The 19692-nt window shown below is 44.8% G+C and overlaps 1 long non-coding RNA gene across 2 annotated transcripts in view; it reads right to left on the bottom strand.

Moving 5' to 3' along the window:
- Positions 1-9187: 9187 nt before the first annotated feature.
- LOC138171584 (uncharacterized) overlaps positions 9188-19692 on the bottom strand; it is a 23095-nt gene continuing 12590 nt past the window's right edge. For both annotated transcript variants that reach the window (XR_011170921.1, XR_011170920.1), the window contains exon 2: positions 9188-9400. This is a non-coding gene — a long non-coding RNA (uncharacterized lncRNA). The remainder of the gene's footprint in view (positions 9401-19692) is intronic.

Genomic DNA, 19692 nt, shown 5'->3' with positions numbered 1-19692 from the left:
TTTCAGATAAGAAAACAGACTGGACATCTGATTTCAGTGGTATAGAGAGCACCTGGGTTAAAAAAAAAAAACTCTGTACCAATGGAATGGATTAGTATCTTCTCTGCAACCTATGGTCTTAGAGAATTGTCTAGAGCACTGAAGAGATGAAGGCAAGGTGACTTGTCCAGGGTCACACAGCCAGCATGTGTCACAGGACTTGAACCAAAGTCCCTCTGACTTTCTCTCCCTCCCTTCTTCTCTCTCTCTCTCTCTCTCTCTCTCTCTCTCTCCTCTCCCTTCCTCCTTACCTATTTTGAGAAGACAGTATTATCCTATCTCACCAGGGCTGGAAGTACAACAGCGGCACCAAGTCCGACCCCACTGCTGATTTCTGGAGTGGGTCAGTGCACCTCTCCTTAGGCAGCCTGGCAGCCTCCCCTTCCACCCACCTCAGCTCCCACGGCCTCACTGTATTGATTCCAGGCAGCCCACTGCAGCTCAGAACCCCCAGATTCAGGTGATCCAGCAGCCTCTGCCTCCTTTAGTAGCAGGGATTCAGTCATGCATCACCATGCCATCTATCCCTTTTTATTGTTGTTCAGTCATTTCAGTCATGTCCAACTCTTCCTGATCCCATTTGGGGATTTCTTGGCAAAGATACTAGGGTAGCTTGCCATTTCCTTCTCTAGCTCATTTTACAGTTGGGGAACTGAGGTAAACAAGGTTAAGTGACTTGCCCAGGGTCACCCAACTAGTAAGTATCTGAGGCTAGATTTGAACTCAGTTCTCCCTGACCCCAGCCAGGCCTGGTGCTGTAACCACTGCACCACCTAGCTGCCACCCAGGTCTTCCTAACTCTGAGATCAGTTCTCTAGTCACTGTCTCTAGACTTTCAGGAAGCTAGAATTACATAGTATTTCCTCCTCGTGTTGAAATAAAGCCTGCCTTCCTATAACTTCAGCCCCCAGAAGCTCTCTGAGAGGAACAGCAAAGACAGGAGGCATCAGGTGGGGTACCTGGATGTCCCCTCAATCCTGTATCCTCCCCTCCCCCACACTTCTGTTTTGTAGGTCATGAGGGGTGGCAAGGAGCAGAGTCCAGAGGCCAGGGGAAGAAAGCTGCGACCTTCTCCCCTCTTCCCCAGGCAGACCAACTGGGCCACATTCCATTAGGAGGAGGTCATTCTCTGCCAGAGACTGGGCAGCCTCCCTGTGGTTCTCCCTGCCTGTCCTACCGCCTCTCGCTGCCTCTGACTGCAACCACCAGCTCGAATGCTTCCTAGGATCACTGGCAAGCATTGGGTTTTACTGGAATCTGAGTTCAGATTGACAGAAAGGACCAGATGGAAGAAAAAAGGCGGGGGATAGGCCTAAAAAAATCATAGGCTCAGAGGGTTTGTAGCTGGGAAAGACTTGAGATAACACCTGATCTAGAGAGAGAAAAGAATGAGAGGCCCAGAGAGAATAAAAGGCATTCCCAAAATGAGACAGGAAGTAGGAAGCAGTAAAATGGGCATTCGAACCCAAAGCACCCATAGGCACGCAGGGAGTGAACATTTAAAATGAAAAGAAAATTTAGGAATCAGTTAGAGCAGTCCTCTCACTTTACAGAAAATAAAAGCTAGGGTTACTGGTTATGCTGGTAAATATTTAACAAAAGAATCTCCAGAAAAGAAAAAGGGAGGGGGGGAGGAAGTCACACATACTTTTAATCCTAAAATGCATATTAAGATTTTCTCTGTCGTCTTTTCCAATCTCTAGCAATCAACAAAACAATAAATCAAGTTCTGATTTATAGCATTTGCCAACGTGAATACCTTCATGCTGAAATTTTAACAATCAATCCTTAAGCAGGTTTGAGCTGGCTCCAGCATAACTCCAGGTCATGACACAGCCTAGCAGGTTTCAGTGTTGAAAGGAAACCCTTATTTGGAGTTATATATAGAGTCTCTTATATAGAGACTCTAGCCTAGTCCAGGGATTCTTCACGTCAGGTGAGGGGACTGTGTGTAGATTTCAGAGGGTCTGTGAACTTGAATGGGGGGTGCAGGGGGTGAACTTTCATCTTGAATTATATTTTATTTTATAACCTCTAATTAAAACTTGGCATTTCCTTCAGTTATGATAGTAGGAGACAAAGCATTATTCTGAAAAGCCCATTCAAAGGCTTCACTAGACTGCCAAAGGCATTAATGACACACACAAAAAAAATACTTAAGAATCCTTCCTCATCCAATGACTTAATTTTCCAGATGAGGAAACTGAGACCAATGTATGCACAGTTAATGTCTAGTATTCTCTCCATGGTAAAATGTTGTAAAAGTTTCTACATCATAGTAAATTCATTGACATCCATGCCCTCTCCTTCAGGGTTTCTGGGGCCTCTAGAGGCTGTTTGCAGTTCTATCATTTCCTTCTCCAGCACATTTTACAGACAAGGGACTGAGGCAAACAGGGCTAAGTGATTTGCCCAGAGCCACACAGCCAGTAAGTGTCTGAGGCCAGATTTGAACTCACAAACGTGAGTCTTCCTGACTCCTAAGTAGGGGTGACTGAGACTGAATCATTCAGCTAAGCTGTAAAGGGGGTTCAGGTCAGGCTTCCATGGCTCCTAGGATGCCTGTAGGACCAGTCATCCCACTAGCAGAAGCACTCAGGCCAATGATTCAGAATTAGCCTTTCTCCAGCTTCCATCTCTTCTCCCTCCTCTCACCTACTCCCCCGACTCTTATCCATTTTTGTGATTTATGGACCCCTTTGGTAATCCAGTGAATTTATGGACCCTTTCTTAAATAATTAAGAAATAATTTTTTTAATTTAATAATTGAAGGAAATGCCATATTTCAGTTAGAACTTAGTGAAAATAAAGATTCAAATTTTTTTCCCATCCTAGTTCACAGCCTCCCTCTCCTAATCTATTCCCAGGCTCCTTGAAGTTCTATGAATCCCAATTTTAAAACCTCTTCTTTGTGGGAATGTGCTTCCAGTTTCTCAAAGGGGTGTGTGTGTGCATGTGTGAGTGTGTCTGTGTCTATGTCTGTGTGCATGTGTGTATGCGTGTGTGCATGTGTGTGAGCATGTGTGTGCTTGTATGGGTAGGTGTGTGTGAGTGTGTGTGTGTGTGTGTGTCTTGGAGGATGTGCCTGAATTATCTATGCATGCTTTTTGAGGTGTGGGGCATTTGGCCTGTGTCTAGGACCCTTCAGAAGGGTCTATGTATCTAGGCTCCAGAGAGTGAAGGGAAGGCGTCCTTGGTCTGTATACCTCTTTTTCAAGACCCACCCCTTTCACTCTTCTCCTTCTGCAGCCTCCACCCTCTCTGGAGCCACAGATCAGAACCATTCTTGAGAAGGGAGCACTCCCTGCTGGCCACACTCCTCCATACTCTCCCACACCCTAGACTAAGAAGAGAATCCGATAAAGGCTCCAAAGGAAGCCTGGAGGCCTCCAGCCATGGCTAGGATTTCATGGAAAGTTCACGTGGCCTAGGCTTTGGGGAGAGAGAAGAGTTGGCCTTTTGTTTTGTTCAATTTTTTTGGTCGGTTCAAGGTCTCAGATCAAGAGTCCTTTTGTTCCAATGTCACTCCCTGGTCCTAAGATGAGTAAAGATAGGAAGGAGACATCCAGGCCCAATGTGGAAATGTCCTTTCTAAGGCTAAACTACTTTCTATTCCCACTTCTCCCCCCCTCTCCTCCAGGAAGGGAATTGAAATTCAGAAGAAACAGAAAACCTGCCTGGGGACACTGAGCAAATGGAAAATAGGGAAGCAAGGACTTTGTTCCCAAATTCAATCATTCCCTCCCCAAGTTCAGGGGCAGGAGATGTGCAAAAGTAGATATTGGCTTACTGGAAAGGTCTTTCAAATTATCCCAAATGGCTTATTGGTTGGGGAGCTAAGGAGGAAGGAAGGAAGGAAGGAAGGAAGGAAGGAAGGAAGGAAGGAAGGAAGGAAGGAAGGAAGGAAGGAAGGAAGGAAGGAAGGAAGGAAGGAAGGAAGGAAGGAAGGAGGAAAGGAGGGAGGGAGGAAAGGAGGGAGGAAGGAAGGAAGGAAGGAAAAAGACAAGGAGGGAAGGAAAAAAAAGGAAGAGAGGGAGGAAAGAAGGAAGGAAGAAAAATGAAAGGATGAAGGAAGAAGGAAGGAAGGAAAGGGGGAAGGAGGAAGACAGAGAGGGAGGGAAAAGGGAGGGAGGGAGGAAAAGAAAAGCCCAGTCCTGTTCTACCTTCACCTTATCTTCCTTTCTGCCTTTCCCATTCTAATCCACTTCTCCCTAAGTACCACTCCTATACGTGTCAGGAATCTGGCACTCCCCAGACCCCAGAGCCATCAGCAAGCTCGGTCAAGAAGCACCCCCACCCATGGCTCTCACACAAACCTAATAAGGACTCTGAAAGGAATTTCATTCAGAATACGAAAGTGGGCAACAGAATAATGAGGTCCTCTGCTCCCCAAGGGAATACAAGTACACACTTGCATGTATATAAATACATGCACATAACATACATATCTAGACATAAATATAGATGTGTAAGGTCCTTAGTGCTATCTTTTCTAAATGTAGCTCTCCCAGTGCCCAATATATGTCTAACACCTATATAGATGGATAGATAGATAGATAGACAGATGGATGGATGAATGGATAGAAATAGATGATACAGATAGAGCTAGACAAAAGGTAGATGGCTGATAAATAGATCATATATTTAGCACTTAATAAGTACCAGGCACTTTGCTAAACTAAACATACAAATATAAGGCAGTTCCTGCCCTCAGGGTGCTTCCATTCTAATGAGGGAAGATAACAGAGGAAAGCTGGAAGGGGGAGAGGGCACATTATTCCAAATGATATGGAGATGGCAGGACTTGGTGACCCAATTGCCAACAAAATAAGACAAAACACCAATCAGATCCTAGGCTTTTGTTGAATTTCGATGTGATACATTTTGCTAGGTCTGGGTATAAAGTCTCAGCAGCAGCTGCTCAGGGCTCACTAGCCTCCTTGATGCAGTCCAAACACTAACCATAGGTGAATATGCCCATGCACACATATGCACATTTCTACCTCGCACACACGTGTGCACTTGAACAGTGCTGCTACTGCTCTCCTGCATTTCTCTGCTTTATTTACTTGATTACTCAACTACACTTCATGTGGCCATGAGCACACACCCCCCACACACTACACAGACCACACACACCACAATACTATATACGCACCACACATACCACACACACACCACACACACTACACACACAACACACACTACACACAACACACATACCACACACACCATACACACTACACACATACCACACACTCAACACACATATCACACATACACCATGCACACTACACACATACCACACACACCATACACACCACAAACACACCACACCACACACACACACATACCACACACTCCTAAAAGATCTCTTTCCTTCTTTTCTTTTAAACCAATCGCTAGAATCAAATGGGATATGTGTAAAACCCTGAGTACAGCGCCTGGTGAGTAGGAGGCCCTGAATATTGAATGTTTGCTTTCCCTCAGTTGTGATGTAGTAGACACCTTTCTGGACCCTGGAGCCCAGGAAGACCTGAGTTCAAGTCTTGCCACTGACACAGGGTCAGTGACCCTGGGAAAGTCACAGCCTCTCCATACTCGAGGATCACTGTATCTCTCTCACTGTAAGTTGCAGAGAAGGCATCTTCATGCATTGGTAGAAACTCCTCACCAGGGAGTTTCTTATGTGGTGAAATCTCACCTTAGCCCTGGTCCAAAAACACTTGTCACATGAACCATCAGAATGTCATCTGAGGAAACTGAGGCCCAGAGAGGTACTGTGGTTTACCCAATATCACAATAACCAGTGATAAAGCTGGAATTGGAACCTAAGTCTCCTGGCGCTAGACTCCATCCTTTCCACTATACCAGGCTGCCTGGAGTCATCTCTCCCCAAGAGGCCTCTTCCTATTCTAGGCAGAGAGGCCTGGAAGTATATAACAGATACATTGCTGAATCAAAAATCAGACCTGAGTTCAAATCCTGCCTCAGATACTTATCAACTGTGTGGGCTTGAGCAAATCCCTTCACCTCTCTTAACTTCCTTTTCTGTAAAATGGGGAGAATAATAGCATATCTTTTTTTTTTTTCCGAGGAGGGAAGTTAGGCAATCAAGATAAAGTAACTGACCCAAGGTCATACATCTGTATTTGAACTCAGGTCCTCTTGACTCCAGGTCCAGTGCTCTATTCACTGCATCACCTAGCTGCCCCAACACATCCATCTTGCAGGGTAATTTTATCAAATAAGATAATATTTGTAAAATATTTTACAAGCCATAAAGCTATTGATAATATAATAGGTTAGTTATATTATTAATATTAATCATTAAAATAATATTGATTGACTTGATATTGATTTAATCAATAAAAATATATTAACAGTTAACTATTAATATTTAAACTACTAATAATATAGGCACTCACTATTAATGTCCTATCCTTCCCCCAACTGGTCACTTATCTACTTATTTACTCTTACACTATGGGTATAGATCATGAAACTAATCCTGACCTATCTCCATTTCATAAGATTATAAAATATTAAAGACAAAGGGCCTTACCAGGGGTGGAGAACCTATGGTCTCAAGGTCACATGTGGCTGTTTAGGTCCTCAAGTGCGGCCTTGTGACTGAATCCAAACTTCACAGAACAAATCCCCTGAATAAAAGGATTTGTTCCGAAAAAATGTGAACTCAGTCAAAAGGCCTCTCTCAAGGACCTGGAAGGCTACATGTGGCCCCAAAGCTACAGGCTCCCCACCCCTGCTAGATCATCTAATCCAATTCCACCACCACTCTTTTTAAGATTAGGAAACTGAGGCCCAGAGAGGCTAAACCTTTGAGAGTTCATATTAAGTCCCCTTTGCCAGGATTGTTCTGCTATTGTTGTGGGAACAACCATGAATCTAAACATTCCTCTCTTTGGAGAAAATAGGAAACCCATCAAGTAGTTATACAGAGCCCAGGTGTGGATGAGGAAAAAAAAGAAATGGCCCCATCTTGTTTCCCCTTGCTGTACCTTATGGGCTAATGTGACATAGCACTCTAAATACCATTCTTTTGTCAAGGTCGAGACTATTCAAGAACAGGACCATACTAAGGGGGGAGCTGGTATAACATCAGACTTGGAGTGAGTTTGGGGAGGGGAAGCTAGAATTCATTCTGATCCCTCTTGTCAAATCATTTTCATGCTTAATCCCTGGGGAGTGGGACAACTCACCGTACAATTCAAGAGGCCTTTGGTACAGTCCTACCTGTGCTGTTAACTCTCTGAGCCTGTTTCCTCATCTATGAAATGGATGGGTCATAAAGGATGAACTATTAAGTTCCTTTCAATTTAGTGATTTTATACTGAAGAGGAGGAAAGATCCCTGAGTAGGGTGGAGGAGAGGGTGAGAAGAGGGAAGAATGAAAGAATGAGTGTGAAATAGGATCCCCTCTCAGCATCCAGCCTTATTCAGGAGCCTCCTCCTGACTTGGGAAAGAGCTATTGTGTATTGGGTCTGCCTCCACAGGGCCCCAGTGAGCATCTCCCTTGTATGCCAAGAATGTGCCCCTACCCCCACCCTATGCACACACAACACACTCACACACTTCCCCTTGGCAGTGGGGGAGGGTGTATGAGTCACTAGAAACTGACCCAGGGCTAAATTCATATACCATTCTCCCTTCTTCTTGCTTTGTTCTCTAACTTTAAGCCTTGAAAGGGAGGCTGGAAAAGAGGCCACAGACCAATCCCAAATCACTGTGCCCTTATCTGAGTTTCCTCATCTTAAAAATGAGGAAGTTGGACTAAGGTCCCTCCAAGAGCCCTTCCAGTTCTAAATATAGGCTCAATAATGGGCAAAAACCCTGGACCAACTATTTGCATCTCCCTTCTTCCCTGTTCCTCTGGCCCCTGTGTGTGGGAGGAAGTAACAGAATGTTGGTAGCTAGGTGGTGCCGTGAATAGAGCATGGCCCTAGGATAAAGAGGACCTGAGTTTAGATCTGACCTCAGACACTTAGTGACTGTTTGATGGAAGGGGAAGGGGAAGGGAAGGGAAGGGAAGGGAAGGGAAGGGAAGGGAAGGAAAACCTCAAGAAAAGGAAGAAGTGGAAGGGACCTGAGACTAGTTGTGACTGATAATCCAATCCTCTCATTTTTCAGACAAGAAAACTAAGTCAATGGGACACTAGGTGGCTCAGTGAATAGAGCACCAGCCCTGGAGTCAGGAGGACCTGAGTTCAAATGTGGCCTCAGACACTTACTCGCTGTGTGACCTTGGGCAAGTCACTTAACCCCAATTGCCCTGCCCTCCCCCCTCCAAAAAGAAAAAAAAATTTTAAGAAAACTAAGTCAAATAACTTGCCCAAGGTCATAAAGCTAGCAAACTCTCTCAACCTATCGGTTATCAATAACTTTTAAAAGTAATTGGAAGTATAAGGCATATTTGGCCTGGCTGAGTTTTTCTCTGAAATCTTCCTTTTCTGGTTCCCCTTCTACTATGCAGGAAAGTGTGCCTTCTTGCTATGGTGCATGCTTCCAGTGGCCTGCAATGGCTCCCAGATCCTGTACCATCGCCTGATCCGCCCCATCTTCCTGAGGCACCAGGCTTCCATGGACAGCCTGGTGATTGAGCTGAGTGGATGAGCCCTAGACACAGCAGCCCATCTGACCTGGGAAGCAACCAAGGCAGGCATGATTCACCCCCAGAAGAATAAGTGAAGAGATCACTCCTGAGCCAGAAGCTTCAAATGACTGGACACCCTCCTCCCAGCCCCTTCAGCATCATGGGACCCTGGCCCCCCATCCTGGCTCCTGTCTAAGCAGCCAACGCCTCCCAGCTGTATGGCTCCACCCAACCTCCACCCTCTTGGGTCTTAGGGCATTAAAGAAGTCTCCCTAGTCTGGGAGGTGGGATGGGCATGGGAGGACCGCTTCCCATTTAGGATCCACCAGCATCTGCTAAGGGGCCCTGCTAGCCCTCGGACTTTTCTAAGCATACCATTAACCATCTGCCTCTGGCCCCCACCACTGGCCTCCCACAGGACTCTTAATGTGTCCTGCCCATTCCAGCTGCCCATGTATTTAAAAAAAAAAATAGTCCTACACAGGCCAAAAAAAAAAAAAAAGTAATTGGAAGGAGACGCAGGGACAAGAAGCTATGTAAAAATGAAAGATACAATTTTAATTATTTTTAAAGGAGTTGGGAAATATAAGTTCAGATTTCCAAAAGTATTCCAGGAGAACATTCTTGGCCCTCTGGCAGCATTTAGGATCTGCTCTCACTCTCCAAAGTCTGCTGACTCCAAGTTCAATTCTCTTTCCACATCACACTTCCTTGAGGGAGGGGGAATCAGTAGCACTGAGCAGGATCTGCAGTCAGAAAGATCTAGGTTTAAATTCTATACCTTACACTTAGTATCTGTGTGACCCTAAACACACCACACACACACTCACATACACACACACACATACCCCCCACACACACACACACCACACACCCCTCCAGGAGGAAGGTCTCCTAATATCAGAACTCACACCCTCTGCTGCTCCCTTTCTACCAACACACAATCAAAACTTAGTGCAACTCTTCAAATTCCCCAGGAGAAGGAGCATGCAAATTCACTAAGATTAAGCAATTCAACCCAAAATTGCAGAGTTGAATGGTGCCTCAGAGATCATCTGAAGAGAAATCTCCTCTAGGGCTTTCCAGACCAGAGCTATCCAATCTCTGTAAGGATCTCCAAAGACGAGCATCTCTACCTCCTAAAGAAGTCCATTCACTTTCGGTATCTGTCTAATTGTGAAGATGATGGAGAAAAGTGGTCCCTAACCTCAAGGAAATCACAATGGAAGGGAGAGGAAAGAAGGGAGAGAAGTCAGGCTTGTGTTGATTGAAAAAAAGAAAATTTCTTTTTTTTTTAATCTTATGAACTCCAGAATCTGCCGTCCTTCTAGCCACACTCCTCAATACTGACTCAGTCACTCCAATTATGAATCATTGAGCTCTAGTCAAGGATCATATCATAGGTTCACAGACTTAGAAATGGATGGTGGCAGGGTGAGGAAAGCACCATAGAGGCATTAGTGTCCCTCTCATTTTACAGATAAGGTAACTGAGGCATAAGGAGGGTGAAGAATTTGTTCAGGGTCATACAGCTATAGATAAAAATGTCCATTTAAGTTGCCTCTTTTTCTGAAGGAAGAAAAAGTTTATTTTCCTTGCCCAATTATCCTGACATGTTCATCAGAACACATGACTTAAATGACTATTGACACATGTGGACATATTAAAAGTAAAAAGTCCTCCATGGCACCTTCCTGTGTTATCCAACAAATAATGCCGAATGAGGAAGGCAGAAACCAGAGTCTGGGTCCACTCTGTAAACTGCTTTGACCTATGAGTTGGAGGGACAGGGGAGAATCTAGAGGAAGGACAAAGTTCTACCCTCCTTAAACTTACAATCTGAGATAGGGATATGGAGATTCAATGACCAAGGACCAGGAAAACAGAATCTCTGCCCTCTGAACACACTACAGGGAAGATGAAAGTCATGATGGTGGTGGAGGTGATGGTGATGATGGTGATGATGATGATGATGATGATGATGATGATGATGATGATGATGTTGATGATGATGTCATAGGAGCTAGAAGAGGGCAAGGAAGCTCACTCCCAACATCTGAATGTGGCAAAGGCTACAGGAATCATAAGGGTCCTAAAATGGGTCTGAGACACCTGAAGTCCTGAAGCTGCCCCTCCTAAGTAGGATTCAGCTAAGAGTATGGTCTGTGGGGCTACAGGGCCATGGCTCTGAATCCTTGATGGCTACATTAGGCCACATGGGCATACCACCATCTGTACCATGGAATCTGGACTGGGTCCCAATGCAACAGGGCTCAAGAATCCCCAAGCCCACCCCTTGTGGAAGCTTCTGCTCCTGAAAACACAAACATCTGGTGTCCCGTACCCAAGGGATGAAGGACATGCCTGTGCAGGAAGACTGTTCTCAGCTTCAGGGAGTCAGGACAGGGCGGGACCAAACTACATTTTAAGCCAACCCGCCCTGCCCCCACCCTCCACAGTCTCAGCAGCAGTCCAAAAGTTGGTGTCCATTACCCTCTAGTGGTTGACATTGACCATTGCAGTCCCATAAGTTTAAGACTCCAGAAAGTAAGGCCTCCAACACATGGACTTCCTTCATTTAATTTTTCTGACTCAGCCCTCCCCTCCACTCCCCGAAAAGAAGTCATTTAATTAGTATGCATTAAGTGCACAATCATTGTGCAGTCTTAGGGCACTATTAATCAGTATGGGGAAACAAAAGTCACCATTCCTACTCTCAGAGCATCTATGATAAATGCTAACATTTATAAAATGCTTTAAGTTTTGTAAATTATCTCATATCTATAACGTTGTGGGATAGGTACCAGTATTATCCCCACTTCACAGACGTGAAATTGAGGCTAGCAGGGGTTAAGTGACTTGCTCAGGGTCATACAGCTAATCTGCAGCAAAATTCAAACTCTAGTCTACCCAGTGCTGCCTAACTGCCAATATGGTACTGTGGAAAGACCAGTGGCCCTGGAGTCAGAGATTCAAATCTTACTTCTGACAGATACTACCTTGAGAAGGTCATTTAATTTCCTGAGCCTCCGCTGTTTTGTTTGGGGTATGGGGTTTGTTTTTGTTTGTTTTTTGTTTTTTCATCTGTAAGACGGAAGGGTTGGACAAGATGGTTCCTTGCTCTCCTTCCAGTTCTGTATAGCTGCACATAAAGTTACATTCATTACATTCATAGGCCCTAACTTCATGATCCTTTGCTTTAGCTAAGGACACACAGCTGAGTTCTTAGCCCACTCTCACCCCCATGCCATATTAATCTCCAACACACATCTGGCCTTTAGCCACAAAGGCCACACCTTCCTCAATGCCCTGTCAGCCTAATGGACTGCTCAAGTCTCAAAACCTGGCACTTTGCAGTGTTGTTCTCTCTCTACTGAGACTGCTCCAGGCTAAAATCTCACACTGACTCTGCTTCCTTCAGCTCCCAGATCTGGTCTGCCCTCATTTCATTCTCCTTCCCCCCACCTCCCACCCCACTGCCCCCAGTCTCTTTGTCCCAGACATACCAGCCTTCTAATTTCCATTTAATCTTACCTCATTTGAATCTCTCCCCCCTACACACAGCCTCCCCCCACTGCCCATCATTTACTTAGCAACCCAAACAGATATCTCATCCAGGAAAAGCTATCTCATTTCATTCCAGGACCAACCCTACTAAGCCCCCATTCCACCTACACAAACACACACAGCCCTGTGTTGTCCATCAGGGCACTCCAATCACTTCTATATTGCTGTGATTTACTTCAGTTGTCTTAGAATATAGCTGAAAATATCTTGATGGCAGAAACTGGATTTGTTTTTTATCCTGTATTCCAAGGGACCAGTCCCACCAGTGAGCTCAAAAAATAATAATCACCTTCCAGGCAGAGACCATTTTTGTCCCCTTGTTCATTGGAGAATTCCTAACTTCCTTCTCTTTGTTGTTGCTGTTGTTTTTTTTTTAACCTCATCTGAAAGTATATACAATAGGTTTTTTTGGAGGGGAGAAGGCAAGGAAATTGGGGTTGATTTGCCCAAGATCACACAACTAGTAAATGTGTCAAGTGTTTGAGGCTGGATTTGAACTCAGGTCCTCCTGACTCCAGGGCCAGTGCTCTATTCACTAGCTGCCCCCATAACTTCCTTCTAAATATAGCTTAGTGCCACCTTTTCCATACTAAGGCTTTCCTGATGTCCTTTCCCTCCCTCTGTCTAGTTATCAGCACTCTTTCCCTTTTAAAGTTACTTTGTATCACTTTGTAGACACTTTACTTTTGTATCTCTCTCCTTCTTGAGACCAGGGACTGTTAAGTTTTTATCATTGTATTCCTAGTACCTAGTACACTAGTACATTTTGTATCTCTCTCCTTCTTGAGACCAGGGACTGTTAAGTTTTTGTCATTGTATCCCTAGTACCTAGTACACTACAAGTGCTCAATGTTTATTGAATTGAATCTTTGTGCTTACACAAAAACACACCCACCAACATTCATACAGGCACATGCACAGTTAGACATATACAGAGAGATACAGAATCTCAAAGACTCATTCATAAAGTCAGCAGGGACTTTAGAGGTCATTTACAACACTCTCATTTTGCAGTTAAGGAAACATAACAATGTATCTGCCAGAGTACTGAATACTAGAGTAAATATTTGTTAAATGAAAGGAGTGAATGGATGGGATAATGTCATTGGCTGACTTTAAAAGTGATTTCAGGGGCTGTCAGTGGCTCCTCCCTCAAGTTTGACCCAAGCTCCTGACCTGAGTCATCATGGGAAATATGGTGTTAAGGAAGCCACCCCCAATTTGGCACAATGCTGGGTCCTTGCTGAATGTCCTTTCCGTGCTATGGCTTAGTGGAATTCCCTTTGTTAACTGTCGGATAGCCCACAAGGGTCTCATTCTGTTCTAGTATCAGACCTGGGCTATGTGACCTGCTAGCCTGAGTCAGGTCTGGCCTGGAACACCATGGCATTTTCTGAGCCCAGCCTGTATCTATTATTGCTTGCTTACCACATTCCTCATCTATAAGCCAGTTAGGGTAGTACAGTAGATAGAGAGACTGGGCCTGGAGTCAGGAAAAGCTGAGTTCAAATCTAGCCTTGGATACTAACTAGCTGTGTGACCCTGGGCAAGTCACTTAACCTCTGTTTGCCTCAGCTTTCATCAACTGTTAAGATAAAAATAATAATAGCACCTACCTTGTAGTTGTTGTAAGGATCAAATAAGACAATATTTGTAAAGCACTTAACACAGTATCTCTCTCACTCTGTGTGTGTGTGTGTGTGTATGTAATTATATAAATGCTTATTCCTTTTCTCATTGTAGTCAAGAGGTAAGAAGAGTGTTAGAGTCAGGAGGACCTGAGTTCACATCCAGCCTCGGACACTTGACATTTCCTTGCCTTCCCCCTCCAAAAAAAAAAAAAAAAAGAGTTAGGGAGAGTGGATGAGGGCTTATAGGGGGAGAGGATAAGTGAGTTACCAGGAGTTCACCTTCAAATTTTTCTTCCCAAAACCTTCCCTTGGGTGTATGCTTGCCTGGCTCAAGCCAGACATGGCCTGTAACATAGTTATAATAATAACTAACTTTCATGCTTGCAAAGCACTCTACATGTTATCTCATCTGAGCCTTGCAACAACTCTGTGGGGTAAGTGATATTATTTCCAGTTTACAGATGAGGAAACTGAGGGAACTTGAGCAGGGTCACACAGCTAGTTGGAGGCAGAATTCAAACTCTGGTGTTCCCAGTTGGAAGTTCAGGAGGCTTATTTGGAGATGTAAGCCACCTAGCTGCCTCTGTATCACTTTAAGCCTCAGCCACAAAATGATGCAGACACAGTCTATTCCCTCTCTGAGGTTCATCCTCTCAGACAGATGGACATATTGCACACTGGAGAGTAACCAACAGGAAAAGGACACCCGAAGAAAGGCCTTGGTGTTCTAGGTCAGACCTGATGGAGTTCCAGACTCAGGCTGGCAGGTCACACAGCCCAGGTCTGATTCTAGAACAGAATGAGACCCTTGGAGGCCATCCAACAGGTAACAAAAGGAATTCCACTATGCATGGAAAGGGCATTCAGCAAGGACCCAGCACTGCCCCAAATTGGGGGTGGCTTCCTTAACTCCATATTTCCCATGATGGCTCAGGTCAGGAGCTTGGGTCAAACCTGAGAGAGGAGCCACTGACACCCCCTGAAATCACTTTTCAACTTAGAGAGAAAGCTACCTCAATTAGTAGGCCTTTTGTCCTTTGTCCAGTCAGATCTCAAGGATGGTTTCAATATCTTTTAAGGAAAAACTAACCTCACCTGCAAAGAGTAGAGCTTGCTCATACAATGTCTGAGCTAAAGTCCTACCTCAGACATGTGTTAGCTGTGTGACCTTGGGCACTCACTTCATTTCTTGCAGAAAGGCTACCTATCTGTAGTGGAGGTAGTTTCCACACTGGAAGTTTCCTACACTGAAGAAATCACTGCCCCCTCGAAAATAAAACCAAAATCTCTGCCCTCTTCCCCTGGAATAATATTTGTCCTGTCCTGCTTTCAGATTCCTTTTGGAGACTCAGCATCTCAGGAAACTTTCCCTGATTCACCCCACCCACCTCTTCATTTGTGCTGCTTCAGCATTTAGAGACATTGTTCCCACTAACTGTTCCCTCTCTTGTATGTGTCTTAGTGTCTCCCTGTGTCCTGGGTGTGTGTCTTGTCATCCCCATCGGAGAATTCCCTGTGTCCTCCTCCCTCATCATCCAACACTGAGCTATACCCACAGGCCAGTGGAGAGAAACTGAATTAATCCATCAGTCTTGCCGATACTACGCTGGGCTTGGACCCAGGAAAGCCTGGAATTCAATCCAGCTTTGGATATTTGCTGATTATGAGACTCTGGGCAAATGCCCAAGCTTCAGTTTCCTCATCTGTAAAGGGGAAAAGTAATACTTGATACATCTAAATCACAGGGTTGTTCTGAGGCTCAAACCATAAGTGAAGTGTTTAGTAAACTTGAAAGTATTCTCTATAACCTGATTTCATCAACATAGAGGTCATGGATTGTGTTCAAGGGGCTTGGAAATTGGGGAAGGGAGGAGAACTCCTCATTAGACTTATAGGCTGGTACAGGAAAGTGTCTCCTCTCCCCTTGAAATAGTTGCTGGATAATCATGCTGCACAAAGACCTTCCACGTCACTGCAAAGGATAGATCTGATTGGTACAAGTTCATGAGATCATTCTTAGGGATCGTTTCGTCCAGGGGTAGGGAATCTGCAGCCTCGAGGCCACATGTGGCCCTCTAGATCCTCAAGTGTGACCCTTTGGCTGAATCCAAATAGTCAAAGGGCCACATTTGAGGATCCAGAAGGCCACATGTGACCTTGAGGGCAGAGGTTCACCACTCCTGATATAGTCTGACAGCCTCATTTTACAAACTGAAGGCAGATAATAAAGTGAACTTTCAAACAATGAGAGCTGTCCAACAACAAAGGGGTCTGTCCCTAGGGTTACAATCCTTCAAACTGAAAAGGACCCCATAAAACATCCAGTCTATCCCTCTCTACTGCTACCTCTCAGACTTTAGAGATCCTCTGGGCATTTTAGGAACTACTGAGGAGGTGCTCCAGAAACCCAGTGAAACATGAGGAAAGAGGGAGATTCAAAAGGAAAGAAAAATGAATGAAAAGGCCAGGAGGTGTGTGTCTTCCCTCCTATCCAGAATTGATCATGATCCTAGACTCTGATTGGCAAGCATTTCAGCTTACCTGGTCCCACCTCAAGCCCACCATGTCACCTCCTGGCCACCTTCATGCCATGTCCCCCACCACCACCACCACCACCACCACCACCATTCTCCCAATTCTAGCTGAGAAGAATGATCAAATCAACAGTTTCTGGCAAGGGACATGTCAGTCTTCTCCAATACCCCACCATTCCCTTAGCCTTCCCTCTCCAAAACACTCTTCTCTGGCTACCACTTCCCAATTTGAATTTATTAGAAGTTAAGTTCCTAGAGGACAGAGACTGACCTACTTGCTTCTGCTTAGCACAGTCGTTGGCACATAGTACTTAAGAGATGATTTTCATTCATTCTGGGATCAGCATTCTATAGCTAGAAGGGCCCTCAGATGCTATCTAGTCCAACTCTACCATTTTGCAGTAGAAGAAACTAGCAGGAAGAGGTGAGTGACCCAAGAAGTAAGTAGTCAGAGGCCAGATGTGAAGCCAGAGGCCAGGGCCTCTAATCTAGAGCCAGGATTCTTTCCACACTACCACAAAGTTCCCCTTTAGTGACTTATGTCCTGACCCACCCACAGACCCCTTCCGAGCATTCAGTGAGAGTATGTGAGTCACAAAAACTGAACTGGGGCCCAAAGCACAGGCCAAAAGCTCTCTCTCTAATTTGTTCTCCAGGTTAGAGACTAGAGAAGGAGGTTGGACGCTGCAGAAGGCCAATAGGTGCTGGTCCCATGCCATAGCTCTCACACAATCTTTGCCCACTTGTCAGCATCCCCACACCTACTCCATCCTCACTCCACTGGGCCTGGGCCTAAAACCCTGATGGTTAAGATTGGAAGATGACACGGGGGCCTCTCAGTCTATGAGGGAGCTAGACCACACACCCAGAACAGATCCAGAAAGTAGCACAAACTCTGGATCAGCCAGATGGAACTCTGGACTTCAGGGATGAGGGGGAGGGACGGACAAGTGGGAGAGGGAAAGGCTTTCAGCAGGAGAAGAGGATGGAAGCAGAGTTTGGAATGAGGGCAGAACCAACAGCTTACATTTATATAGTGCTTACTATGGGCCAAGAATTGTGCTAAGTGCTTTACTCTCATTTGATCCTTAAAAAAAAAAAAAAACCCACCCCAGGAGGCAAGTGTTATTATTAGCCCCATTATTACAGATGAGGAAACTGAGGCAGAGGTTAAATGACTTTCCCAGTGTCTCAGGTCTTCCCTACTCTGGGCCCAGCACTCTATCTACTCCTTCTCTCAGGCTAAAGGGACAAAAAAAAAATCAGGCTAGTCTTGGAATCAGAAAGACTTAAATTCAAATCCTTCCTTTGATATTCTCTGAATTTCAGTTTCCTCTTCTGAAAAAGGGAGACTTGAATTGGGTGCCCTTTAAGGCACTTTTCAAATCTAACCCTAATGATTCTACAAAGGGGAAGGCAATGCAGCTAGGAATTCCGAATAGAGCCTGGGGCACCCACCAACTATGCCACAGACCCATAGAGAGAAGGTAAAGAGCCATCTTCATCACATTCCTCAAATATCTAAAGGCTCAGACACAAGCTGACGGTTTCTGTCTCCTCTAAGAACAGGAAAGCTGCTCTAAATGCAACATGAGAAACTATAGCCACACTTGAGAAAGAACTTCCTACCAGGAAAAACTAATGGATTTCCAAATAGGCAAAGGCAGTAAGTGATAGAATCATTTGATATGAGAGCTTTCAAATAAATTCAGTCTTCTCTAGCATGGTCTGGAATAGGGTTCTGCCCAGAGGCAGGGGGATGGACTGGGTGACCTTTCACAGACTATGCTAGCCAAAGGAGTCTGAGGCTATGAGACAACTGGCCTCAAGGCTCAGCTCTTGCCACATGCCGTCCCTGTCTTTCCTTTCTGCTCTCAGCAGCACAGAATTGCCTAGTCAGCCACCCTAACAAATCACCATTTGGTCAAATGGGTTGGGCTGGAAGGTTCTAATTAATTAAGAAAGGAGAACAGAGAGAAGAGAAGCCAAGGACCCAGGGCAGGGAGCCCAGCAGTTCAATAATAGGAAGCTGGGCTCCACCCAGCAGACCCCACGGTAGAAGAGGCCTTGACCCCCAACCACAGCATTTGGCCTCCCTTCTCCCAGCCTCCAACTTTAACGATAAAATATAAGTTAATCAATCAATTTTATTAAGTGTACGTTATGTGCTAGGTGTTAGAGGGATACAAGAACTAAAATGAAACATTCCCTGCCCTCAGAGAGATTGCAATCTACACACACACATATATGTATATATAAAATATGTACAAATTAAATACAGTTAAATACTAAGAACTGAGCCAGGGAATCAGAAAGTATATCTTGGACAGAGTTTTGAAGGAAACAAGAGATTCTAAGAGGCAGAGCTGAAGTGGGGGTCAGTCAATGAAAAGGCAGAGAGATAGGAACACCCAATGTGTCAGAAACAATTGAACATTTTTAAAAGCCAATGTGACTGGTCCTTAGAATTCAGGAAGGTAAATAATAAATGATAAAGATGAACAGGCTGTGAAGGGTTTAAAAACTAAATAGAGGAGAACATATTCTGTCCTAAAGTCAGCTGGGAACCACTGGGGTTTAGATAGGGCTAAGTTTGCCTTAGCAAGGAAAATTACTTGGATAGTTGTTGGGGAGGGGGCCAGGACATGGATTGGACTAGAGAGAGACTCAAGATCAGGGGACCAGTAGAGAAGATTTTTCAGCAGTCTATGCAAGAGGTGATGAGGGCCTGAACCAGGGCAACAGCTATGTGAGCAGAGAGAAAAGGATGGATACCAGAGATGATATTTTGGTAACTGATTAGAAGTGTGGTATGAGGGAGACTGAGGGATAAAAGATGAGGGCAAGATTATGAAACTTGAAGAATAGTGGTGCTTTCAGCAAAAATAGGGAAGTTCAGAAGAAGAATGGGTTTGGGGAGGAAGATAGTAAGTGGATATGTTGGGCTCAAGATAACTATGGCACATTAGGTTTGAAATATCCAACAGGTAATTTTGGTGATATGGTATAAGAACTCAAGAGAGAAACTGAGGCTGGATATAGAGATCTGGAAATCATCTTCATAGAGATGGTAATTAAACTAATGGGAGATGATCAGGTCACCTAGAGAGTATAGGACGGGGTGGGGGAACCTGTGACCTCAAGGCTGCATATGTCCTTCTAGGTCCTTGGGTATGGTCTTTCGACTGAGTCCAAGTTTTACAGAACAAATTCTTTTATTAAAGGGATCTGTTCTGTGAAGTTTGGCTTCAGTCAAAGGGCCACATTTGAGGACCTAGAGGACCACATTCAGCCTCAAGGCCACAG

Source organism: Petaurus breviceps, unplaced genomic scaffold, assembly GCF_028583685.1.
Source record: "Petaurus breviceps papuanus isolate PSGF00001 unplaced genomic scaffold, PetGlider_PUasm1.0 454, whole genome shotgun sequence".
NCBI lineage: Eukaryota > Metazoa > Chordata > Mammalia > Diprotodontia > Petauridae > Petaurus > Petaurus breviceps.
Note: the sequence above shows the minus strand (reverse complement) of the source record. Positions and strands in the feature narration are given on the sequence as shown.